We start from the raw sequence: 26742 nt of genomic DNA, 5'->3' as shown, positions 1-26742 counted from the left end.
AGGACTGTCATCCTGGCTTGCAGACAGTCACCTTCTCACTGTGTCCTCACAAGGTGGAGTGAGAGATCTCTCTGGTGTCTCTTCTTATAAGGGCACTCATTCTGTTGGATCAGGGCTCCACCCTTATGACCTCATTTAACCTTAATTACTTCCTTAAAGGCCCTATCTCAAATTCAGTTACACTGGGGGTTCGGGCTTCAATATATGAATTTGGGGGGGCACAATTCAGTCTGTAAAACTTACTTTCATCACCTTGCCTCTCCTCCTCCTTCCCTTCTTGTACCTACTTTCTGGCCCATGAATATGGGGAGAGAGGAGATTTAACGAAGCAGGACCATTTGAATTTTTTATTTTATTTTATTTTTTTAATCTTTGGCCGCACCACGCAACATGTGGGATCTTAGTTCCCCGACTGGGAATCAAACTTGTGCCCCCTGCAGTGGAAGCACGGAGCCTTAACCACTGGACCACCAGGGAAGTCCCAGCAGGACCATTTATACTTGTCTGAAGCTGGTGTGAGACTTCAGTACACTCCCCAGGCCTGGTAGAGTGTAAACATGACTCCTTCTCTTAGGAAGAATATTTTTCAGCTCTTAGTAGGCCTTCTTGATATGGTTGCTACATCCTCCTGCTCCATGCTTACAGCTCCTTCCTCAACCCCCAAGAATTCCAGAGCTGACTTCCAGCATCTTCCTGCCGAAACCCCTCCTCCCCTTCAGACGACCTACTTGCACAGACGTGAGTCAATTCCACACCAGCTCCCTCTCATGTGTGGGCCATTATGTCCATTGGAAACCCTCATGCTTTTACTTTCATGCTTTTCAGCCCTTTTACTTTCTTCCTTTTGAGTCCCAAACTCTGGGAGAATAGGCCAGACAGTGCAGCACCAAAATCACCTTTGCTCCTGCTGTCAGCGTGTCTCTCATTTTTAGATTCCCTAGGCAGGGGTGAGAATGCATCCCCCTCCTCCCTCCTAAACTGCAAAGGACACATTTCTCACTTTCTGAATAGTGCCCCTGAGGCCCTTCTCTCTTGACCTGAAGGAAGGGGGAATCACCCCCTGACACCTACCCCAAGTCCTCCCTTCTATAACCGATATAGTGAATTGGTCCTTAGCATCAATTCCAATCTCCTTTCTTGTGTGCTTTCTTGTACTGCACTACAGATTCTCTTGCAGTTAGGGTTCTGGAAGCAAATTAGGTTCCATCAATTGATGGCACTTGAACAAGATTTGGAAGGCAGAATGGAGCAGGGGGACAGGGTGAGGGATCTTCTCACTGCATGCAAGGCCATGGAGATAAAGATAGAACTTTTCTGCATCCATGATCCAGTGTCCAACCACTATCTTCATGGACATTAAGAAGTAGTTGCATCAGTGATGGCAGAGATGTCCTCCTCCCTGGATCATAGTTCTGGTGGTATGATCTTGATGTCAATGGTTCTAGAGTCCTAGTGTTGGCCTCTTGACTCCTCACCTCTGGATGGTGGCCAGAGTAGCAGCTCCCCTGGGGACCCATTCAGTGGTCCTCTTCTGACAGTCATTTCTGTAGGCCTGGCCTGAAATCTACTCCTCCAGTCCTTCTAAAATTTTCTAAGCACCAAATTCCTTGAAATAAACCTCATTCTGATTAAAATATCTAGAGTGGTTTCTGTTTCCTGCAAATGATCCCTGACTGATATACCTCCCCTTAGGAAAGGGAGTAGGGAACAAAATTCACTGGCACATCAACAACCAGGCTGACACTTCCGTTTTAGCATTCTCTTATAAACTTCCTGAGGGCAGTCCTCGTGTTCAGTCCTTGTGGAGCCCCCCTCCAGAGCTTCTTGTCATGCTTGATCACATGACAAAGGCTCAACGTGTTTAAAATAGCACATCATTCACAATGAAGATAATATCTTCATTTACGTACTCAAGGATCTATCCAGTGTTTTATTTATTTGACTAATGACAGTGTAATTTTCCCCCAACCTAAAAGCATCAACTAAATCCCTTGACTCTTATTTGACCTGGCCTCAGGAGCAGACAGAGAGGCAGACAAACTTTAGGAGCCCGAGAAGAGCAATTTCTCTTCCAGAATCCTCACTCCACCAACTAATACTGTACCCCAAAGGGACTGATTCTTTGGCTTGGGTTTTTTTCCCCTGACAAAATACAGATAGCCCAGTCATTGTGATAGTTGAGGCTGTGATCCAGAAGTGCCTTATTTGAGCTCATCCTAACCTGTCCTCAGAGCAAGTGTTGATGAGAAGAAGGAAGCAGAGAGAACACGAGGATGTGGCCAGCAGTACAAAGGAATGAGTGCGTGGCCTGGGAAGAGATTCCCTCCCTCCATTCTCTCAAGCCACCCCACAGAAAATATGAGAAACATCGTTTGGGGTGAATAATTAACTTTCTCTTACTATTATGAAGAGTGTGAATAAAAGCATCTTTAGAAACTTTGCTATTTGTCTTGCTTTATAACATACTCTAAGCAAAAAATGGTTTGCTTGCTCTATAGTTGCAATTTCAAGATTAGGCCTCTAGCTCCTCCTTCTACTCAAATTGCTGCCCCTAAATTCCTCCACTACAGAAATTCTGGAGCTGCCACTGTGGCTCAGGGCATTAGAGAGCGGGGGACACCCTACAAGGTGGAAGATAGCTGAGAATGGGGAAATGGGGACCCAGACAAAGTTGGATCTCCTTTGGAATTTGTGCCTGGAGGCAACACACATCATCTTTGTAAACTTCATCTTTGGCATGCTTAACCCCCAAAATAACTACATGAAAAATCACTCCCTTCCTAAAACTTGCATCATGCTTTTTATTCCAATCTGAGTCATGGCAATGTTCTTTGAGTCATCTGTCAGAATGTAATCAAAGTTTCACAATGTCCTTCCTATGTGAATAGTTTCTGGTTTCTCCCTTAAATTTTATTTTGGCATCAAAATATCCTTTGAAAACAATGACTCCAGGATCTCCTGCATTCCAAGGATCTCCACACAGTCTTTCAGTCCCTCCTGTGGCCTCCTTCTTCTCTTCGGGGGCCCCCAGCAAGGTCACCAACTACTTTTGTTCTTCCTTCTTCCCTTGCCTGTTGTGTCACTTTCCTGCCTCCTTTCCTTGCATTATTTTCTCCACTAAAAACTTCTTCTTCCCCGTCTCAGCACTCTTCCAATCCCTAGGGGACAGTGACATTCACTGGCTCGAAAGGGAAGAGCCCAGGCTGAGAAGCAGACAGACAGCTCAGGGCCCTACAACCTTGGACGAGTTCTTCAGTGTCTCAGGGCCTCAGTTGTCTGTAAATTCAAAATAGTTCTCAGTTCATATCCATACTTGGTTTAAACCACCTGGATAAAAACCCTACCACAGCATAGGCACATTCTACCCTTACATTGAAAGAATCCTACCATTACATGAAGAAAACTTCTTCTTTGAAATTCACTTTCTAAATGTTCACCAATAGGACACTGGTAAAATAATGGTGCATTTATTTTTTAATATGAGGTGGCTATGTACAGTGTCTAGAGAGTAAAGAAAGCAATTTGCAGAAGAATACATCTAGTAGAATCCCTGTTTTAAAAAAATCTACGTTCTATGCTATGTGTTAGTAGTATGCTGTGTATTATATATAAGTTTATATATGGTTAGAAAAAAATCTGAAAGGATATAGACCACATGTAACAGTGGTTGCTTTGGGGGGAGGAGAAAGTATAGGAAGTGAGGAGGGGAATTTCAATTTTTTCCTTCTGTGCTTCTGAATTGTTTGAAATTTTTACCAATATTTCTTCAACAATTAAACCAATTTTGAATAATTTGGGGGAGGGCATCTTCTATATCCTGGATTAGAGCTTTATTGATATGCCTAAAATCTTATAAAATAAATGATCTTATAATAGCATTTTCCTTTCATCCCCATTCACAAAATGTCATTCAGTCTTAAAAAAAAAAAAAAATTGAATGAATTATTTGACTGCTTTGGCTTGTGGAGAGGAAGAGCTGAGCTGATCCCAGTTTTTTGTTCTGCCCTCAGGTAGCAGTGACCCTTCAAGTCTTCTGATTTTTCCTCACCTCAAACATCTCAATCACCCTAGCCAGCCACATATTGCCTCAAGACAGGAAATAGGCCTAAAGGCTGAGGTGAAGCAGAGGTACTGAGTTTTCCTTTCCCTTGCTGGGTTCCAATCAAAGAGTGCCATTTTACATGATAAATTCATTACCCAGAGAATAGGCCCAATTTCTGCCTCATAGACTGTGGCTTCTGTAGAATGATTTCACCAAGTCATTTATCTCAAACCTGTTAATATTTCCTGCCAAGCAATTTAGATGTCACATGAAGTTTACTTTGGTGGAGTTTTTACTTATGTCACCAAATGAAGTCATTTCTCTCCGAACCTTTTCACTAATGGAATTTCTATGAGCTTGTTTTGTTTGTAGCTAGTTAGAGCGATGCATTGGTGATTAAAGCAGTGAGTTACACACATGTGTGCATACAACCTTCATTCACTACATCTTCCCAGGATAACCTGATACATCTTTGATAATAGATCCTTGCCTGCATCCAATGCCCCAAGGAGGAAATTAGTAAGAAAAACTTAGGAGTGTGATTTCCTCCTTCTTCCCTCACTCTGCCACCCAGCCTATTTTAAGACAGCTGTACGTAAACAGGCTTGTTGCCTGCATGACTCAGCCTCTGTTAATCACAGAGAACAGGAGTTTGTTTGGCAGGAGAATCAGTCACCGTCTCCAAGCTCCTATGCTTTATGGCTGGTATAGGATTCTTCTGCTAGGCGTGAAGATTCAATGAAAATTACATGTCAATCCTATGCATTTATGTGGAAATTGGGGATTATTTGTTCCATAACATTAGTGCATTTCTTGAGGACAACATCAACATTAAAACACTCAATATTTTAAAAAGCCTTTATTTAACTATGAGATATCTTTACGTATGCATCTTCAGATTGACACCATCTTTCTTCCTGAGGGCCCACTGTGCCAGCCTTAGAGAAGCCTGCGTCAGCTCTTACCGCCTGCTGCATTGCCTCCTAACTGGGTTCCCTGCTTCCCTCTGGCTCCACTGCCACCACTTCTCTCCATACAGTGCAGAATAATTGTTTTAAAATGCAAGTCAGGCCCAATCTCAACCTGGGTTCAAACCCCTCACTGGCTTACCCTGTACATCCAATAAAGCAGACCCTCCTTTGCATGCCATGGGCCCAGCTCCCCCTCGATGTTGGCATTGGGCATTGCCCTCCCAGCACTCCAGCCATGCTGGCTTTCCCACCCTTCTGAGACCACACCAGGCTCCCCCTGGCCTCAGCGCTTTGCATTGCTCAAGGCACCGCCCCTGACTGACTTGCCAAAGTGGCCTCTTCTAATTCTCCTTTACAGCTTCCTATTAGTTTCTTTTAATACCTGTTATCCTCTGTATTTACTTGTTTATTGTCTTCTTCCCCCAGTGCATGAAAAACTCCTTGTGGGGATGGACCATTAGAGCTTGCATTCTGAATGTTCAGGGGCCCCGTAGAGGTCTGGGGAGCTGACAAAGATTCTTTACTTGACCAAACTTTAGTCAGGCTCCTGAACCTTCTCCTAGGCCCATCTGTGCACGTCCCTATAAAATCTAGCTTAACTAGAACCCTGCTAAGTCAGTTTAACTAGAATTTTCCACCCATAAAATCTGATCACCCTCAACATCTAATCAGGTTCTTCACCCTCCACCATCTCTCAGGTGATATCTGATCACCCTGGCCTGTCTTCAGTAAGAATCCTATTAGGTTGATTTAGCCAAAACCCCCTACTCCTGATGTTTCCTCCTAGTAACCTTCCATGCATGGGGCCCCACCCTGCTCTTTGGCTATAAATTCCCACTTGTCCAGGCTGTGTTCAGAGTTGAGCCGAATCTCTCTTCCCCACTGTAACACCCCGATGCAACGATTCTACACCTATCATGATGGTCCTGAAGAAAGTCTGTCTTTCCATCTTTAACCAGTGTCACTGAATGTTTTTTTCTTTAGTGGAGCACAGGTTACAGACTCCTACCATATCATCATTGTGAGTCATCACTAGCAAAATTTGCCTTTCAGTTCTTGTTAACATCATCAACTTTATTTTATTGAATAATTTGTCAACATTAGTCTAAATCTTTTAACTCTTTTCCAGTTGAAATACATAAGTAAAGCTTTAACTGCAACATCAAGGAAGTAGGATATAGAAGACAGCCAGCTTTGAGACAAAGTGTTGATAAGGTTCGCTTTCCATCAGTGTGAGGGGTGCTGTAGTCAATTTTTATGATGGGGTAAAGATCAGGGAACAGTTTGTTAAGACAGGATACAGAAGCATGACTCAGCTCTCCCAAATGAAATCTTTTCACAATGACTTCATTATTTTATTTGAAACAATGGGAGTTCCAGGATCTTTGGCGCATCTGTACTCAAAAATCATCAGGAAAATATTTTAATCCTCTTTTAAAACTCTCTGTGTCAATGTTTCCTTCCATTCGTGTGCATTGTCAGTCTGATCTCTTGTACGTGTTCACACAAATCAAAGTATTAAAACAACCAGAGTTTAAATCCTTTCGTTTTCAATATGTTTGTGAAGATTTAGTCAAAGTCACAGGTAAGAATTATTGTTATTTTCTGGGAACTTGGATTCAAAATATAGAAAGTTAAGCATAAAGCTATTATAAGACATATTTTACACTGGCTACATAGTTCCACAAGTTTAAAACAAAGCAGCCATGATTGTTGCCACTGACAAAATAGAAAGCTATTAAAGACAAGGGCCTGTTGTGAATCTCATATAACTAATCCATTGAATTGACACAGGTTTATTGAGCTTCTACTACGACCTTAAAAAGTGTACATATGGTCCCTGCCTTCAAGAAGGGACCTCATTCCAGAAAACCCCTCAGTTCCAGACAAACCAGGATGGTTGATCCATCACCCTTGTGCTAGAAAAAGTGGAAATGGCTTTGGTGAACACCTAACAGCCACTGGACATTCGATAGGGCCTAATAAACAGCATCATTTACCCCCCGCTCACCTTCTGAAACAATGAGCAATAATGTAAGAATGACAAACAGGGATCAAAATAGTCACTGTTTTCACTGATAAGGATAGATCAGAACAAGGCTTTTATCTATGGGGGCGGCTCCCTGATACTGAACCCCAGAACGAGGTAGCCTTTTCCACCTGGCCCAGGCAGTGCTGGACCTCTCCTTATGGGAAGCATGACTGGAGGAACAGAGGAGAAATCCCATTCTCTGTGAACAGGTCTACTGCCAAAAAGAAAGAGAAAAAGAAACTGATATTGAACATCCAGTTTATTTTCCCCAAATTGACCAAGTGGAGAAGTCATTCCATCTTCCGAGGGAGTCAAGAGGAGGAGACTGTGAGTGAAAGGGAGAGTGAAAGAAAATCCGAGCTATTATGTTAATCGATCTTCCATCACAAAGAAGGAAATGCCAGCCAGGGGGAAAGCATTGCCATGTAGTGGCGGTAAACCACGAGGGTGTAACAGCATGAATCCAGAGTTGTGGGCACCCAGGATATCAACCAAGGAGAACGCAAGGCGGCAGGACTAGAATAGTTTTGTACTTTAGTTGGAGAAAGATGCGTGAGCAGAAAAGCATAAACTAGAACATAGAAAATGGGATCTAGAACATAAGAAGCTGGATGTGTCTACCTTAGCAAACTCTTATCTCTGAAAGTGGGAGAGAGAGCTGTCAGGGCCTCCTAGACAGTGACATTATGGAGCCAGTTTTTCTTGTTTTGTACCCCTAATAAAGTGTCCCTCCCCTACCACTGTAAATTAAAGAATCGGTATTCTGGTTTATATGTATTAGTCTTTGTGACCTCGGTTAACAGACAGCATCCCAGAGAGGAGAGACCCTCCATCAGCATATTGGACAAATCAGGTTCCATGTCTGGAAGGCTGAAGATGACACCTTGGGCCATCGTGAATTCCCACAGGGTAAACACCACCTTCAAAGTCCCCTTGAAGGCCAACCAGCCGCACTCTTAGAAGATGCCCTGCTGGACCATGTGAGACCAAACAACGTTTCCTTTAAACTGATATTATTACAGAGTGCATGACTGCAAGAAAAGAAATTCCAATTCTAGACTAAAAGGAGATTATCAAAAGCACAACTGCAGCCTGGAGGTAATGCTGTGGTGTGTGATGGGAAGTGGGGAGAAGGGAAAGGGAGGGGAACTAACATTCATAGGACACCTACCTTGTTTTACCAGGTCCTGCATACTTATTTTAAATAAGAAGAATAACCAGAGAACAGGCTTGAGAAGGGTAAGTAAATTGACCAGAGTTAGCAACTAGTAGCTCGGAGGGATGGTATTTAACCCCAGGCCTGGCTAGTTTGAAGAGTAATAATAATAAGAGGAGATAATTTGTATAAAAATAAGTATAAAAGTGCCCTTGTAATAAGACTTAGAAATTAGAATGCACAGTTACCTAAGAGAGAAACTCTCCTCAAGTTCTTTTTCAAGCATCCAATAGATGTATGCTGTTTGGAAGTACTTTTCAGTCCTGTGTGAAGGGAAAAAGATAATAAGCTCAATGAGAAGCTATGGGATTAAAAGACTGTATGGAGTATCCTTCCCGACCCTGCCCCTGCCCCTCCCCCTGCCCCTGCCCTGGACCCAAGGCGTATTTAAACAAGCGGTACACAGGAATGCTTGGAGATGCAACGGAAACTCAGCATATGTATGAATTTGTCTTGCCCTTGTGGAATTTTGCTCTTGGATTTTGTAAACAGGTTAAATTCCAAATTAAAATTGCCACACTGCTGCTTGTTAAATATTCACTTCTTATAAATAAATAGGTGCATTATTTACAAAAGGGAAGGTTCAATATTTACATTGCTTTTTTAAAGAGCCCCTGGCTGGAGCATGCCACCAGAACCTTCCTCCATGGAGAGGGAATGAGATGAAATTGAGGCTTCTTTGGTGCAGATTCGGAGAACAGGGGCTTAGCCTGCACTTGGAAGCCACCTTTGGTTAATGCCAAACTCCAGGCTGCACCCACATTTGGACCTCTGACTCTCCTTGTTCCTGTCCCTCATCAGTGTGCCTCTAAGTGGGCATCTGGCCATTTAGGCTAGAGTCATCTGGGATGAATTTTCAAAATGGATCAGCATTAAAATTTGGGGGAGGGGGTAAATCTCAGGGTTGAGAATCACTGCTTTAACCAAGGCAGCGCCTAATAGGAAAGCTGCCTCAAGCCTCACCCTTGACTCAATCAGAGTTCGGACTTTGTCTTGTGAGCATTGGGAAGGCACCAAAGGGGTTAGGGCAGAGAAAAGACGTGATCACATTTTGAATGGTAACAGATCAGTCCAGTTCTAGGGTGGAGAAGAGACTGCTAGGACTAAGGAGACCAGCCATAAAGCTGTGGTCCAGGTGAGGGAGGGCGCTGAGCGGTGGTAGAGTAGTGGCAGTGGCTGGATTTGAGAGGCACCCAGGGACAGGAATTGACAGAGCCTGGAGACTCATTGGATGGAGGGTGGGGAGGTCAGCAGGGGATGGAAAGAAAGAAATTAAAGATGAACTTACTATGTTTGGAGTGGCATGCACTAATATAAGCTCCACACATTATTGTAGAACTCAAATTATAACCCAGATGCTCTGATACTTACGAATTTTCAAATACAGCATACTTTGACTTGTATAAGATCAATTAAGTGACAGAGCTTTGTTTGTTTAATTTTACAGTTAACGAAAGTGTATTCTTTGATTTTTTTTGGCTTGGGGGCTTGATAATATAAAATTAAAACATCGTATCTAGTTCCTACTAAAGTTATTTCTCTTTTTAGGTTCTCTGAGAAGTTGAACAATAAACCAAAGCTTCAGCTTTCATTCCATAGGGCTAAAAATACTCCAGTCTCCTAACCTGAAATTTGGAAGTAAACACCATCTTTTTAAGTCACTGGCAAATCTCCTTTTTTTCCTCTCTGTCTCACCCCCTCTATCCTAGACTTTCCTGGGATGCTTTATTTGGAGGTTTTTAGTCCACAAATGGGTGATATCTAACTGGAACTGGAGGAATTTATAGGGGGCAGAATGTAGCAATAGTTGCAGAACAAGAAGTACAATCTGATCCCTTTATTTTTCAGTTTTATTCTTTACATTTACAGTGGGTTTTTTTCTTGATTACAGAATAGTCAAACATTATTATCATTATTAGAAATTCAAACAATACAGGAAAGTTTGATACAGAAAGAGAAAATACCTTGTCATCACTGTCTCAGGAATATCCACGTTAACAGTTTGGTGTATACTCTCCCAGATTCCTGCACTAACATAGGTTTAAGGTTAGGAGTTGACCAGTCATTGAGTGGGGAGCCAGGGCTGAGAACTTGTGCTCGTAAGAGACATTACAGAAGTTGGAGACGCAGTTGGGTGCTAGGACAAGGCGTGTGAGGTGGGTGTGGCCAGACGTGAAGGTGGAGGCAGGTGGGGACTTTGAGGGCGTCATGTGTGTGCCTGCGTGCACCCGTGCACACGTATGCACTTGTGCACCTTTTAAAGAAATTGGATCATACTGTGCGTTCTCTTCCAAAACTTGTTTTTCACAGGAAGATCTTCCCACATCAGTACATTTAGATATTGCTCATCCTTTTTAAAAACAGCTCTGGAGTACTACTCTATTATTGGGGTGTACAAAGTTTGTTCAACCAAACCACTATTGGTGTGAGTAGTTTCAAGTTTTTGCTATTAAGAGCAAATGAGCATTACGTAAATACCCATGGAAGAATTTCTGATGGCTTAATTTCTAGGCTTGATATTGCTAGGTCAACGACTATGCATATTTAAAATTTTGCATGACCTGCTGTGTTCAGGATTGGCTATTCCCTTACATCCTTAGTGGCAATGAATGCTATTTATTTATTTTTTTGCCAACCTGATGGGCAAAAAGAAAAATCTCGTTTAAAATTTTATTATCGACGTTGAACCCCTTTTCATATCTTTCTTGCCTGTAGGTATTTATTCTGTGAGTTATCAGTTCACGCCTTTTGTTTCCGATTACTTTAGGTCAACTGCCCCTACAGGCTAATAAAAATGTTACTGTAGAGTTTTGTGACTTCATTTAGCCAGAGCATTCGCTCTGTTGGTGAAACAATGAAAATCCATGACCTTCAGTATCTTGGAGTCATTTGTGCTTTCAGTTTTTGCTGAAATCGCAGGGCACTATTTTCTTTTATAATGAGCCATATTTGCTCCTGCCCTTTTTCTCTTGGCCTGTGACTCCCTTAATCCATGGACCCCAAAACTCCTAATTTCCACCAATCAATTTAATCTTTTTAAAAAGAGACATTTAAAAAGGCCTTGAGGAATGCTTTGGGCTCCACATCTTTATTTTCTATTTATGGATTTATGGTCTTCTGGGAAGGAGACACAGATTTTCTTTTGGATATGGCCTGTCTTCCTATTTAGACTTCACAGTTCTCTATCAGCAACCAGACAACTTGTGCCACCAGGAATCCAATTTAGTCCACATGTCTGTTCCAACTAGCATTGGACTGAAACACATCAGACTTGTCCCCAACATGCATCATGCTTAGTCTGTAGCTAGACAAACTGAAAGAAGTAAGTTCTCCTAGGAATTGTGGCACAGACTGCTTTCTGGATCATCAGGGTGGGAAAGAAAAACAACGTAAGGAATTTTAAATACAGATGTAAGGAGCCATTGGAATTATAGATTGGGATGTTCAGAAATCTTAGAATTATGAATTTGGGCTGAAAATGCCCTTTTGATGAGACACAAATCAACTTCCTCCTTTTAGGGGTGATACCCAGACAGGTGCTGTCCAAGCTTGCCCAGCCAGTGAGCAGTAGAGTTGGAATGCAGGCTTCCTGACTTGTGGTCCACAGTTTTTCTTTTTCTTCTAGGCCACCTCCTCTTCTGATCTAATTGGAGGAAGAATTTTACTTAGGAGATTCATATATTATTAATTCCAAAAGTTACTTTAGTGATCATCTGTCACAAGGAAGAAAGCTGAGTCTCAGAGAGATGTAACTTTCTTGCAGGTCACAGGACTAGTAGGTATCACCAAGCACAGGGCACAGGTGGCATGTCTTATTGCAAAAGAGGGCTCTCTCTTCCAAGTCACCCTGGTATCCTCCACCAGGGATGGTCCAAGTCCTCAAAGCCAGTGGAAACGTTTTGGAAACTGTCATGGCTGCCCTCAGAAGTGAAGTAATAAGAGGCTCCCTCCTGCTGGTGCTCTGAGAAAACATTGGTCTGTCCTTTAAGGTAGTCTAACCCTGCACCTTGCATCTTACTGAAAAGAAATAATCCTCAGGGTCCTATTGGTTTTGTGACTTGTGGAATAATATATGCATTCAGAGTAGGTGTATTTATATTTTTCTGGTAATAAAATATCTCACCGCTTTCCTACTGTTTAGGTTAGGTTCTGTTTATAAGGAATACTGATTGTAAGTTAGCTTGAAACAGGGGATTTTACTGTAGGAACTGAGATCGCTCCAAAGATTGAGGCAGCCTGAGGAACTGGTCAGCTCCAGGGACCCACTGCTCAGACCATCTCTTTCTCATGGCTTCTTGCTTCTCCTTACACTTCTGCTCAGTTCTCCTCATTACTAACTGGCTGGTTCTGCTTGTTAGACGTTTCTGAACTTTCTTAACTCTGGCTTGCTTATGGCTTTTGCCTGCCATGTCCCTGACTTTCCCTTAGGGCATCCTTATTCTTGTTGCTATGGGCTCATTCCTTCCATGTTGCCTAGTCCCAGCTCTTGCAAGACAGAGAATGTGATTGGCTCAGCTCATCTTTTTGCACTTGGACATGAGTCATAGTTGCTCTCCAGACCATGGGATTGGCTGTCCTTTGGTCTGGTGCCCATCGCTACACTAATCAGATGTGCCCAAAGAAGGGTTCCATCACATGGAAAATCAGCTGCCAAATGAAGATCTGTTAGTGGATTAATTTCTTTCAAAGGGGCTGAAGCATTATAAATACATCTAATGCGTCTGCTTTTTAAAAAATTAAGATTCAAGTATCACAGAACTGAATTTGTTAATTGGCATCTTTTGCAAATTTGAGGGAAATTATAAAAATGTGTTATTCAGGAATTCTTTCAACTATCTAACTGTGAGTCATGACACCACTATAATTTCCCATCCATGGACTGGTTGGGTCTTTTCCAAGTATTTGTGTTGGGTTCCACTCCCTCGAAACTGAAATTTCAGCATGTCACTAGCAGAGAATGAACCCATACGCCTCGGCCTCTGAGCTCTGTCCTGAGAGGGTCTTGTGATCTCTATGTTCCTGACCTGGCCATTCCTTGGTAACAGCTTTACTACACTTAAACCTTATTCTCATATGTAAACCATATTTTATGGCCCATTGATAGAAATCAGTTGATTTAGGAGCTTGGGATGGTGCATGGAGTTGAGCAGACATGCAGAAAAAAGGAATTAACCTTTACTGAGCATCTACCATGAACCTGGTGTGAACATTCTCATTTTATAGACGAGGAAGCTGAGGTTCAGAGAAGGTAAGACACTTGCCCAATGAGACACAGCAAGCAGGTAGTAGAGCTAGAATTTAACGCAGATCTACCTAATTCAAAATCCCACTCTTTGTATCATACCTTGGAGTTGGTGGGTGAGAAGGAGGGCGGGAGGAGGAGGATATGTCAGGTGAAGAGAATGGAGACGGTTACAGGGAAAGGCGTGCAATATAGATGGGCAAAGAGAACGTGGTGCAGAGACTGCTGACTGGGGGTGGCAGATTCCTGTTGGAGATGGAGGGAGATTAAACGTCAGAGGCAGCCAGATTCTTGCACAATATAAAGGCCAGCCTAGGGTGTAACTGACATTTTTGGAGGCCTCGGGGAGTCACTAAAGACAGGCAGGATGTAACCGAGGCAGCTGTTTAGACTAGAAGGATTAGCCTGGAGACAGGTGTCAGATGGATTGGACTAGGAAAAGCCTCGAGGTGATTTAGGCACGCATAGCCATGGGGGCCCTGTAATCTTAGGAAATGTTTCACAGCTGGCTTCATCGTCTCAAGCAGGACGCTTTTTCAAGTGCCCTACCTCCTTGTCTTCTCTGTGACAGTCACAAGCTTGGAATTGTCAGTCCTGCAGGAACCGAGCTCTGCTACAAAGCATTGCCTCTGGTAGAGAGATATGCTGTTCATCTCTTATAATGTATCCTATGTGAAGCTTCCAAATGTTGCGCTTTTTGATTTTTAAAAACAGAACTGATCCAAAGGGTAGTGAGCACGGGAAGCTGAGGCTGTGGTCTAAATTTCCCCTGAAAGTCTTAACCACGGGTGAGATTTTGTATATGTATCAATCATACCATTTCCACGCTTGGTCTCTGTTCCTGTCACTCCAAGTGTGAGAAGAGATAGACAATTGAGATAAAGGAGAAGTTCCTAGGCTTTACCTTCTAGTTCTCCTTTTTCTTTTCCATAGTAAAATTACCATTGAAATTACTTGTAAGAAGTTTCAGGCAATTGGGCTAAGCTACTTCTGGGTTTGTCTTGGGAAGAGTGAAAATCAGTAAATTTTATTTTCTTCTGTGTGTTTTGCAGCTATTGAGGCTATTTATATAATTTGAGCATGCCAATAACACAAATAACATTGGTGCTGAAACATGTCTTTCTGTCACTAGAGATTAAGTATCAAGTTTGGAGGTGGGTTAGTTTGTCAGTTTTATTGGTGAGAAGACTGAAGAGGAGGGTTTAAGCCCTAAATCCAGAGGGGTCAGTAGTAATACAGGTGGAGAAACCCATTGATAAAAATGGTGACAGGTTGAACTGTCTTTTCCTTTTGCCCCAGCCTGAACTTGGAGCCTCTCTTTCTTAACATAGCTGAAGTCATAAAACAAAATTACAACCTTGACAAAACAGAGGAAGAAATCCTCTGTACAAACACTAAACTGGTGATTCCCCCAACCCAACGAAATACTAATAAAGCCAAATCAAAAACTTTGATTGGCAGCCCTCAATGTGCAACGCACCATGCTAAGAGAAAACACTGAATAATTTTTCCTTAAGCTTAGGGACAGAGATTTGTGTACTGTCAATGTAATAGTCTGCATTGAAGCAGAGGTGAGTTGTTAAAATTTCAAATTCCATGTAACGACCCCAAGGGCATACTCTGCCCATTGGTTTCTCTGCTGAGTGTTAAAGTCAACTCAGACATTCTCCAGTGCTTAAAGCATAGGCCGTTAGATGTTTCAGACAACACAACGCCCACGGATTCCTAAAACGGCCACGTTTTCAGGGGACTGTGTGGATGTGAAAGCAGGCCCTGGCAATCAAGTCACAGGACTTTAGTGTCAGGGGTGGATGAAGGCCAGTTGCTGGGGAATCCTTAAACCAAGGCCTTAGAGTGGTCTGCTGGCTAGGATCACCATGCCCTCCTCTTGTTCCTGTCACAGCTGGACTGAGGAGAAATAAGGGTTAGGAGAGTTTCAGGTGGAAATTTTGAGGAATACCATATATGCAACAGAATGGAGTTGGTCAAGGCAAGCTTCACACAGGGTCCTGCTGGTGTCTAGTTCTCATCAGGGGAGGCATGGTGGTCCCATCTACAATATATTTGCCTCTCTGGGAGGTCCGGGATCCAAGGCAGACTGACCATGGTAGAACCAATGATGATAGGTGATTAAGCTCCCTGGAACACAGTGGGAACTTCAGGATTCCTGAACAAAAAGAAGACGCTGCGTCTGTGCCAACCTCTCGGCAGGAAGAGGGAGTGCATGTCGGCCAAGAACTCTCTGAGGTGAAGGAGGGACACAGCTCATGTTCTCCATCTTGAGGCATTCATCTTTTATAGTCAAGACATGCTTTTGAGTACAAAACAAAGAGCTGTGTCTTCGTGTCCAGGGAAATAGTAAATTCCTACACAGAGGCAGCCTTCAAAGTCTGTGGTCACTTAAGGGTCAGACAGTTCAAGGTTATCTGAAAGAATTGGATTTGCCTGGGTTGGGGCCTGGGGTACAAACCCTCTAGTTTTGAGAGAAACTGAGCAGGGCAGGGACTACAGGAGAACTGGGGATGGCGGTAAAGAATGAAAGCATTTGTTGAGGAATGGAATGCTCCAGAAGCAGTGGCAAATACTCTAGGGAGATACCAGGGATCATGGGGGAAGGGAAGGGACTTGGGGTTTAGAGTTACAGTAACACAACCATGTGGGAACTCAGAGCCAAATACCTCCCTGCCCATCACCCAAGCTTTGAATATCTCCAAGGCCTGTGTAGCCTGAAAAAATAAGGATTTCTCAATATTCAGTCAAATATTGGCCACTTTAAAAATGTCACCATTTTCATCAAAGTTTTGTGGTATGAAGGGCTTGGGAAGGTGAACACAAGCAAGGAATTGGTGTGGGTGGTATGCTAGCTGCTAGGGTAGGGGACAGAAAAGGGAGTCCAAGATTAGCTCTTAGGGTCAGAATTGTCCCATTATTTGGAGAGATGACTTACATGCCTGACAAGGTTAAATAACATTAGAATATCTGGTTCAGGGTCCAGTGATATTCTCTGAAAGTTTGTCTGATGTAGCAAATATCTCCATGAGGACTTTCTCACCTTCCTCAGGTCAGTTCCTGAGGAGGTCTACCTTAGTTACCTCTTCAATTTGGAGAAAGGAGAAGTCCTAATTTGGTCAAAACCAGCCTTCCTTCCACATAGCTCCTGTGAACTGAGATCAGGCAAGAACCAGAACTGACCCCGTGGGAGGTATCTCGCTACTGATGCACGTACAACCATTTACAATAAGAGTGTACTGTTTACTTATTGCTCTGTAATACATCACCCCCAAACTCAGCAGCTTAGAACAACAATAAGCATTTGTCTCACAGGATTTCTGTAGGTCAGGAATCTAGGAGTGGCTTAACATGAAGTTGCAGTCAAGTTACCCGCAAGGGCTGCGAGTCATCTGAAAGCTTTACGGGGGCTGGAGGATCAGTTTCCAGGATGGTTCACTCACGCAGAAGGTGACTCGATGTTGGCTTTTGTAGGAAGCCTAGATCCTTACCACAATGAATTCTCCATGGGGCTGCTTGAAGTGTCTTCATGATAGGATGTCTACTCCCCCCAGAGCAAGTGATCCCAGAGAGAGCAAGGCAGAAGCCTCAATAGTTTTTAAGACTTAGTCTGGTCAGTCACATTCTGTCATTTCTCCATCATCCTATTGTCACATAGTCAGCCCTATTCAGTGTGAGGGGGACCACACAAGGGTGTGGGTACCAGGAGGTGAGAGTCGTTGGGAGACATCTTGGAGGCTGGCTACCACAAAGAGCTATCATATACTGAGAGCTTACTGTGAGACAGACACCTTGCCAAGCATTTTACATACAATAACCCCGCAAGGTTCTTGTTTTCTTACTATCCCCATTTTACAGATGAGGAAACTGAGGCTTTGAGAGTGTAAATGATGTTCCCAAGGTTCTTCCATGCCCAGCTTGGAAGGCTTTGACTTAACACCTCTAAGGAATAAAGTTCATGCCATGCTTTTCATTTAGCACACAAGCTTTGAGTGCCTACTGTGTGCCAGGCACTGTGTCAGGGTCTGGGAATCCAAGAGCAGCAAGAGCCAGGCCCTGAAGCATGTGAAAGAGCTGCAGGCACAAGGATAGCACTGTGTTTAGGATATGGTGGGGCTCAACCAAGGGAGTAAACAATTCTTTGTGGGTAGGAATGGGTCAGCTTGATGCTTGAGATAAGTCTTAAAAGGGATCAAGCATATCCCCAACTATCTTCAAGCCTGGAAATAGGAGTACAAGTTCAACAATCCCTACAGAAGGTAACCTTCTTCACCTCCTAGCTTTTGGTCTAAGTTTGGTGAAACCAGATGACACTTTACAATACAGTCTGCTGACTGGAACCATGGGGTCTAGAATCGGGAGACTCAGGTTTTATACCTTGTTTTTCCACTAACCCCCTGTGTTACCTCTGGTAAATTCTTAACATACATCTGCCTTGGTTTTACATTCTGTTGAATGGGTATAGAGTAATAATTCCTTACATCATGGGGGGAGGGTAGTTGTGAGGATCAATTAAGACAAAAGATGTAAAACGCTACCGAAAAGTTCAAAGCTCTTCTTTCAAGATGATCTGAAGTCACGAGCTAGTCCTTCTGCAGTATATTTCTTACCTCTGCCACTCTGCCCTATTGCTCCCCTCCACAGACACAGGAGGGCTATAATTTTTACTTTGTTTTCACAGTTTACATTTAGCCGAGGGGGAAAAGAATCAACAGCCCCTGAGGATGTTCGGTGTACTAGGCTACCTCTGAAAAAATGTAAAGGCACTTCAACTGTCCGTCTGAAATCATGTTGCTGAAAATGTTGGATGATGGGGGACGAAGAGAAAGCAGTATAATATTCACAATTGTGACATTGTGCTTTGTGCAGCTCTTTCAGGACGAATATCTGGCCGATGACACTTTCTGATTCTCACTGTTGCCATGCATTTCATTCTCTGAGAAGTCAAGCACATTCTTTTCTGGTGTGATAATTCTGTGGTTCACTGGCATCATTGCATAAGCAGATGAGCAAGATTTTCCTGTGAACAGCCCTTTCATGTATGTGTAAACCACAGCGAGCAGTCCCCGCAAAAAAAGGAGGAATGCTAAATATTCTTACCCTGAACCGGATGCTTATGAAGTAGGATCCTAGATAAATGTCACCACTACCTTCCCATGTATACCCTGGGCCCCATCACCATCATCATAGACCAACAGACTAGATATTTCAGGTGAGTTAAAAATCTCCAGAAGTACTGATTATTTCATATACACATGAATCTGGTGATATTATTCATATGAGTAAGAACATGGGATACTGTTCTCTTTTCGAATCAAGTCATTCCATTGTGCTCTCTGTTCCTGCTCTTGCCTGGAGCGTTGGAAAGCTAGCCCCACACTCTTTTAGACTCTCTTTTATCCCTTAGATGAGCCTTTTCTACCTACCCAGAATGTCATATCCATGCAACATTCTGACCTGTACGGTCCTCAAAGTGTGTGGTAAATCTGCTCGAATATATGTCAACTACTGAAAACATTTTCTCTCTTCTGCCCAAAGAGGCTCAACCAATTCTGGGGTGAAATTTGGTACACCTGGATTGGGAAGTGAAGATCACCCTGTTCTGTGGAAAGTGAAAGAGGAATCGAAGCAAAGGAAGCTAACGCTCTTCCTTTGCTTCCAGAACATCGACTTTCTCCTCTCCCCTTGAGCACTGTAATTACCGGCAGTCAAGGCCTCGATACCTGGTACGCTTTTAAAAATGTGGCTTTAAATGCTTCACTGTGGTTGGAAGAAGACATGTAAATATTAAAAGCCCTTAATATTCTTCAGGAACTACCTTTTTGTTTGTTTTTTAAATTAACATCTAGGGGCTCCCCTGGTGGCTCAGTGGTTAAGAATCCACCTGCCAATGCAGGGGACACAGGTTCGAGCCCTGGTCCGGGAAGATCCCACATGCCGCGGAGCAACTAAGCCCGTGCACCACAACTACTGAGCCTGCGCTCTAAAGCCTGTGAGCCGCAACTACTGAGCCCATGTGCCACAACTACCGAGCCCGGGCGCCTAGAGCCCGTGCTCCGCAACAAGAGAAGCCACTGCAATGAGAAGCCCGCGCACCACAATGAAGAGTAGCCCCTGCTTACCACAACTAGAGAAAGCCCGCATGCAGCAACGAAGACCCAATGCAGCCAAAAATAAATTAATTAAATTAATTAATTAAAAAAATTAACATCTAGTAAAATCAAGGGATTTTTTTGGGTGTGCAGTTTTAATGCATGTATTAAATTCATGCATTAAATGACTCATGTAACTGCCGCCACAATCAGGATACAGAACAGCCTGTCACCCCCAAAACTCTCATGCTGTCCTTTTGTAGTCACACTCTCCGCCATTCCAACTTCTTGTTGCCACTAATCTATTTTGCCTTTTCCAGAAAGTCATACAGATAGAATCAGATGGCTTTTAACCTTCTGAAACTGTCTTCTTTCCTGTTGAGATTCACCCATGTTGTTGCATTTATCAACAGCTTATTCTTTTTTTATTGCTGATTAGGGTTCCATTGTCCTAGTGCATATTTAACTTAGCATTTTACTGGTATAGCAAAGACCCCATGAGCCCCTAGAAAAAATGGCACTTGAGTAACCAAGTGAAGAAGTAGCTAAGGTTAATTTTTCAAATTCTGTGGCTACTTGTCATAACTCTGTAACTATGGTTACTTGTCATAACCATGATGGGGTGATCATCTGAAGATGAAAAGGGACAGGAAGTTTTTATTCCAGAGACTGAGCCCCTCAGGCTTTCAAAAGCCCCCTCTATCCAGCATTTGCAGATCATTAACATATTTCATCTGCAAGTTGCCCGTCATGTTTCGCTGGCACTGACTAATGCAGTGGTTATCAATATGGGGTGCTATTGGCCCCAGGGGACATGTAGCGACATCTGGAGACATGTTTGGTTGTCACACTGGGGGAGTGCTACTGGCATGTAGTGTGTAAAGGCCAGAGATGCTGCTAAACCTCCTACGATGCACAGGACAGCCCCCACCGCAAAGAATTATCTGGTCCAACATGTCACTAGTGCCAAGGTTGAGAAATCTGGATGTAATGTATCCCAGACGTCCCTTTAGAAAATGCATTTAGTATGTTTTGGGTTTGACTGAAGATATCAGAAGAAAAGGGGTAGGCTTTTGAGAAGAATCATTATTTTCCTCCAAATTTTAAATGACAACCAAGGGAGTCAGAGTCAGAAAGATGAAGAGAGTGATTATTCAGACCCATGAAGAATTGTTCAAACCCCCTTCAAACAAGTCTCACATATCAAACAACCTGTTGCAACCCAGATGACCATGGCCGGTTGCCTGCCTCTGGACCAGTGCACGTTCTACTCTGCCTGCAACTCCCTTCACCCTTCTCTTGGCTTGGAGAAACTCATCCTTAGGGATCACCATATTTTTTATTTAATTGAAGTATACTTGATTTACAGTATTGTATTAGTTTTGGGTATACAGCATAGGGATTCAATATTTTTACAGATTATACTCCATTAAAAGTTATTACAAGATAACGTCTGTAATTCCCTATGCTATACAAGATATCCTTGTTTCTTGTCTATCTTATACATAGTAGTTTGTTACTCTTAATCCCATACCCGTATCTTGCCCCTTCCCCCTTACCTCTCCCCTTTGATAACCTCTAGTTCAGCAGTCCCCAAACTTTTTGGCACCAGGGACCGGTTTCGTGGAAGACAATTTTTCCACGGAAGGGCGCGGGGGTGGGATGGTTCAGGCAGTAATGGGAGCAATGGGGAGCTATGGGGAGCGGCAGATGAAGCTTCACCCGCTCGCCTGCCAGCTGCTCACCTCTGGCTGTGTGGTTCCTAACAGGCCACAGACTGGTACCAGTCTGCGGCCCAGGGGTTGGGGACCCCTACTCTAGTTTGTTTTCTATATCTGTGAGTCTGTTTCCATTTTGCATATACACCATTGGTATTATTTTTATTTCATTTTATTTTTTAATATTTATTTTATTTATTTTTTATTTATTTATTTTGGCTGTGCTGGGTCTTAGTTGTGGCACACAGGATCTTTGTTGCGGCATGTGGGATCTTTAGTTGCAGCATATGGACTCTTAGTTGTGGCACGCATGTGGAATCTAGTTCCCCGACCAGGGATCGAACCCAGGCCCTCTGCATTGGGAGCGCAGAGTCTTATCCATTGGACCGCCAGGGAAGTCCCACCATTGGTATTATTTTTTAGATTCCACATGTAAGTGATATCATACAGTGTTTGTCTTTCTCTGTCTGACTTATTTCACTAAACATAATATTCTCTAGGTCCATCCACATTGCTACAAATGGCAGAATTTCGTTCTTTATTAAGGATGGGTAGTTTTCCATTGTGTATATATACCACATCTTCTTTATCTATTCGTCTGTTGATGGGCACCTGGGTTGCTTCCATGTCTTGGCTATTGTAAATAGTGCTGCTATGAACATTGGGGTGCATGTATCTTTCCAAATTAGTGTTTTCATTTTTTTCTGAATATATACCCAGGAGTGGAACTGCTTGAAGGAATCACCGTTCTTGGATGCCTTGGTCGGGTATCTTTCTTTATGGCCCTGTGACACCTGGCACTTACTTGTAATGTGATATTCTTCACAGAGCCTTGAATTTGTTGGTTTCTCATCATTGTGGGATCCTCTGCATAGAATCCTGTCACAAGTTGACACTCAGTTGCTGAATTAAGAAAAGCATTTTCTAGATACATCTTGATACTCATTCATCCACGTGTTCAATCATTTGATAAATATTTACCAAGTGTCTACCAAGTATCAGGCAATATTTTGAGCAATGGGGATACAGGAGTAAGCAAAAGAGACAAAGGCCTGTCCTCATGGGGCTTACATTCCAGAGCAGGATTGACAAACTTCTTCTGTAAAGGGCAAGATAGTAAATCTTTTTGGCTTTGCCAGCCATGCAGTCTCTATTGCAACCACTCAACTCTACAGTTGTAGGCTGAGAGCAGCCAAAGACAATATGTAAATGAGTGAGAGTGACTGTATCCTAATAAAATTTTATTTACAAAAGTAGACAGCAAGTGTGATTTAGCCCTCAGGCTATAGCTTGTCAACCTTTGTTCTAGAGAGAAAACAGATAATAAACAAATAAATATAAAATTCAAGAAGTGAGTGCTCTTCTATTTGAAAGGCAGGATAAGAGACAGAAAAGAGGCAAGGTGGAATTTCAACGAGGTGGTCAAGGAAGACCTCCCTGAGGAGATGACATTTGATCAGACAGCCGAATGCAGTGAAGGAGCAAACCAGAGGGGAAAGCCAGTGCAAAGGCCCTGAAGCAGGAACCTGCCCGGGGTCTTCTGGGAACAGGAAGAAGGCCTGCGTGGCAGGAATAATGCAAGTTAGGAAAGAGTGTGACAGCTGAGGTTGGAGAGGTCTTGGGACCAGATTATGTTACCATTTCTCAGCGCGATGGGAAGGCCTTTGAAACGTTGAGACAAGGAATGGCATGTTCTGAGTTTTTACCATCAGGCAGAAGGGGTCAGGGTGGCTCTTCACAGCGCACTTGCCCACACAGTGGATCTCAGTGGATTAGGAAAAGGTGCTTCCTCATATTGCTGCTGACACTCAGCCCCTTTGCCAAACACCCTTGGGTGGGGAACAGCTCACACAGCTGTACGTCGTGGTCCTCGGTCTCAAGTGCTGCTGAGGTTACTTGAGAAACTCCAAATCAAATGATATTCTTCTTTTTTTTTTAACTTTGATTATATTTGGTATGCAAATTATTCACCTTAAGGCAGTGACTTCTGGGCTCCAACTGGGCAAAAGGAAGCGTGCCCACTCTGAGGGGTACCCCTTTGCCCTTGAAAGGAGTCTCAGCCAATTCCTGAGACCTTTCACCCCTGGGACAAGCACTTCTTCTTCTTCCTCATTCTGAGGTAGTGCAGAGCAGTATAGATGAGAAAAATAGGACAGAGAGTCCTTAGCAGAGGTACCTTTCTAAGTTATGGAAACTTGTGTAAGAGGAACCTTGTGGCGATAATGATGGTTTTCATTTCCTATTCTTTGTTGAACTACAGGTTGCCAGGAACGCCCTGTCACACATTTGCATGCAGGTTAAATTTCTCAAAATCTGGGCCATAACAGCCTAGTAACAATGGGGAATGTGAAACAAAGGCTCGAGCTTTGCTGCTGTGCCATTGTTGTCAGCAGGTAAATTTCTTTAGCAACTTGATGTGGTTCTATTGGATTTGACTGGAACCAGTCCAGTTGTGGGCTGACTACTCGTTAGTTGGCCTTCCTCCCTTTTTACTTATTATTTTGGACAAGGAGTCTGCTAGACAAGGTGAAGAAATAAAAGGCATTTTCATCACCATTAAATACTACAGGAGCTTCCAAAATAACCCTAGATAAACTCATCATGGACCAGCATCTTTTACTTTTCTATGTGCCATTGGAGGTTTTGACACCAGGGATGAAAATGTGCTTTCCAAACAGTGTGGACTTTACCGAAAAGTGAGTCATCATGAGCATCGTGGTTCATTCTTTTCCCACTGTTGTCTTCATTAGGTGTACAATTTCCCTAATCACACATGCACACAATCTTTGACTTCTTACCCAGAGGTTTGATTGGGCATCTTCTAGTCGTTTATCAGTTTCTATGAATGAAAAAATGGGATCAATTTAAAAATAGATATTCCTCTCCTAGCTGCTATGGACAAAGGTAATTTGTTTGCCTCCACTTAAAACAATAAAGATGAAAGTGATGGGATAATATTATTAATTTTGTGGTAATAAGCATCTTCCAAACTATAATAGAGAATGAAAGATGAAGTCCTAGAGTTGAACTTTAAACTTAGATCTGAAGTTCATCATGAGGAGGTACCTGAATATCGGGTCTGGAAACGTTGAACTGGCGAACACATTTTGTTATTTTTAATCTGTCCTGTCTTCCAGGCAGAATGGATGCTTGCTAAATATTCTCTGTTGAACAAAGTGGGAAAGTTGAAACGTACCTTGGGTTGAGGTAAAAGACAGTTGTAGTTCGTTAATCCTGCCCATGCCCTACTTTGAGGGACTTAACTTATGTCAAAGGCTCCATAAGACGCTGGGCACGGAAGACATATTTGGGGAGCAAATGGGCAGCTCCAAATGGCCTTGTTCCCTTTCTACAGAATATAGCCCAAGGGCAGCTGGTGAGGAAAACCAGTTTTTAGGCTTGTTGCTTGCTTTTCTCAACTTGGCCTATTCAGATCTTCTCCCTTGAAATAATAGTTTCTGCTAGGGAGAAAACAGGACTGAAAGCAAACCTCAAGTTTCTCCTAAGTTCCAGTAAAGCAGCCTCCACTCTGAGTCAGTGAGTGAAAGAATGAGAACACAGGAAGCCAAACTCCGTCACCAAAGAGCCCGAAAAAGGGACCTAAAATATATTTTTTCAAAGGGAGAAGCATTAACGAACTGATGGGGAAGACACAAAATAGAAGAACAGAGAAAGAAGAAAGAGGAAGTAGAATTCAGGAGGAAAAAAAAATCATGACATTGGTTTATTGAAAACTTAACAGAAGGCAAAATTGCACCCAGTCTCCTCCAGCCCAGCTTGCTTGTCAAAACTAACTCCAAGACAAAATGGAGCCAGGAGGTGTGCTGTTCAGAGGTAGCAGTTGTGTGCTGTTTACCTTTGTTTCCCCCTCTGTATCTATCCAGGTATTTTGCACATAAAAGGATTTCAACAGAGTGAAGGGATAGACAACTTATAAGTTGTGTCTACTATTGCAAAGTGAAATGCGGAATTCAGATGGTTCGAGGGAACAAAAGATTTTAAAAACAGACCTGAATGGTCCATATGAATAAAAGGTTTATACATTTGGGCCAGACCCTTGGTCCACTGAGTTCAGCATTTTGACTCTAAGAAGGTAACAAAAGCTGTGGACTGCCAGGTGTGTAGGAGGCCAGAACTGCTGCCCATACCAACTGTTCACTGGTTAACCCCGCAGCTCTCAATGTTGTCAGGACACATCCTGCATGAGTGAGCTTCATGCTACTGATTGTTTACTTGCAGTGAGGGTCAGGTGATGGTGAGATCCCCTCCACCAGGTGCAGTGCAGTAGAGCACTGCCTTCACATGGCCCTACCTCCACATCCAACCTCTGAATGGGATAAAAGTCTGCAGACACAGCGTGTAGACAGACTTAGCTCTGGCCGCTCCACTCCACACTCCTAGAGGAGTTTGATCAAATGGCCATCAACCAGGTGTTCTGTGATCTTTTTCACCCCTGTCAGTTGTTGTCAGATATCCAGTCCAACAGAATCTCCTCCAGGTACTTTTCGTGGTTCCTAGGAGTTACCTATTGAATACTCTTGAGCAAGGGCTCTGCCATTCTCCTCCTCCTGGGCTCTGGTCTCTGTCAGGGGTGTCTTTCACCAGAATCCCAACCTCAATCCTGTTATAATAATTAGTACTCTGTGAGGTCTCAATATACATTAAAGCTTCGTGATAATGGACTTGATCTTTGACGTATTCCTAGAAATGGGCAGTGATGAATACCAGAACACCAAATTCCCCCTCACCTAAATGGAGAAAGTTCCAAGACATAGGACCTTTCTGATGGCAGCAGGAAGAGGTAGTCAGGTTGCATTCATTTGGTTGATTTGACTAGGGTGGAAAGACAATAGAAATAATTAAGAGCCTAATTCCTTTTCACTTCTCTCGCATAACCATGTGATTTTAGTAAATAAAGCAAACAGTTCATTGTTTTTCTTCTTAATTTAGGAGGAAACTCTTTCCCAAGTTAGGCAAGGACCATCTTTTTTCCTTCATAAGGAGCTGAGTTGTATATTTTCTCATGAAACATCTAGTTGATGCAACACACACACACTTGCATTGGTATATTATCTGCAGAGGATCATCCTCTCTGTTTTCTCTCTTCTAAAAACATCCTTTCTACACTGGATAATTCTTAATCTGAGTGAAGGCTGTATCTTCTCTGAAGTCTATCTACAGCTACCTTTCCTGTCTAGCCTGCAATGTGGACCTCTGTTCTCTCTGAATTCCAGACATGGAAGATGCTTCTAAAAACTTGCACCTTTAAAAATAGTGACTCTGGGCGCCCTCTGCTGGCTACTCTAAGTTCTTCAGCTGCGTACTGGCGACAGAGCAAAGCTTGAAGCTGGCCGGGGATCAACTGAAAAAGACTCAGACATACACACACACATTTATGTATGTGTGTGTGTGTAATATAC

Source organism: Eubalaena glacialis, chromosome 4 (assembly GCF_028564815.1).
Source record: "Eubalaena glacialis isolate mEubGla1 chromosome 4, mEubGla1.1.hap2.+ XY, whole genome shotgun sequence".
Classification (NCBI taxonomy): domain Eukaryota; kingdom Metazoa; phylum Chordata; class Mammalia; order Artiodactyla; family Balaenidae; genus Eubalaena; species Eubalaena glacialis.
This window is presented reverse-complemented; position numbering follows the sequence as displayed.